Raw genomic sequence first — 427 nt, 5'->3', positions numbered from 1 at the left:
CGTCACCCTCCTCTGCACCCATTCCAGCTTGTCTATATCCTTCTTAAAATGTGGTTCCCAAAAGTGAACACAATACTCCAGGTGAGGTCTTACCAGAGCAGAGTAAAGCGATACCATCCCTTCACATGATCTGAACACTAGACTTCTGTTGATACAGCCCAAAATTGCATTTGCGAGTGTCCATGTGTGTACAAGAAGTGTTTATGCACATGAAAGCTTCTTATCAGAGTAAAACTTTGTTGGTCTTAAAGGTGCAACTGGACTCATAGAATCATAGAGTTGGAAAGTGTCCATAGAGGCCATCTAGTCCAAACCCCTGCTCAATGCCTCCTCTTCTCCAGCTTGAACATTCCCCAGTCTCTCAGCTTTTCCTCGAAGGGCTTCTTGGTCTTCAGGCACCTGATCGTCCTCTTTGCTCTCCTCTATA

The sequence above is a fragment of the Heteronotia binoei genome, chromosome 10, assembly GCF_032191835.1.
Source record: "Heteronotia binoei isolate CCM8104 ecotype False Entrance Well chromosome 10, APGP_CSIRO_Hbin_v1, whole genome shotgun sequence".
NCBI classification, from domain to species: Eukaryota; Metazoa; Chordata; class Lepidosauria; order Squamata; family Gekkonidae; genus Heteronotia; species Heteronotia binoei.
This window is presented reverse-complemented; position numbering follows the sequence as displayed.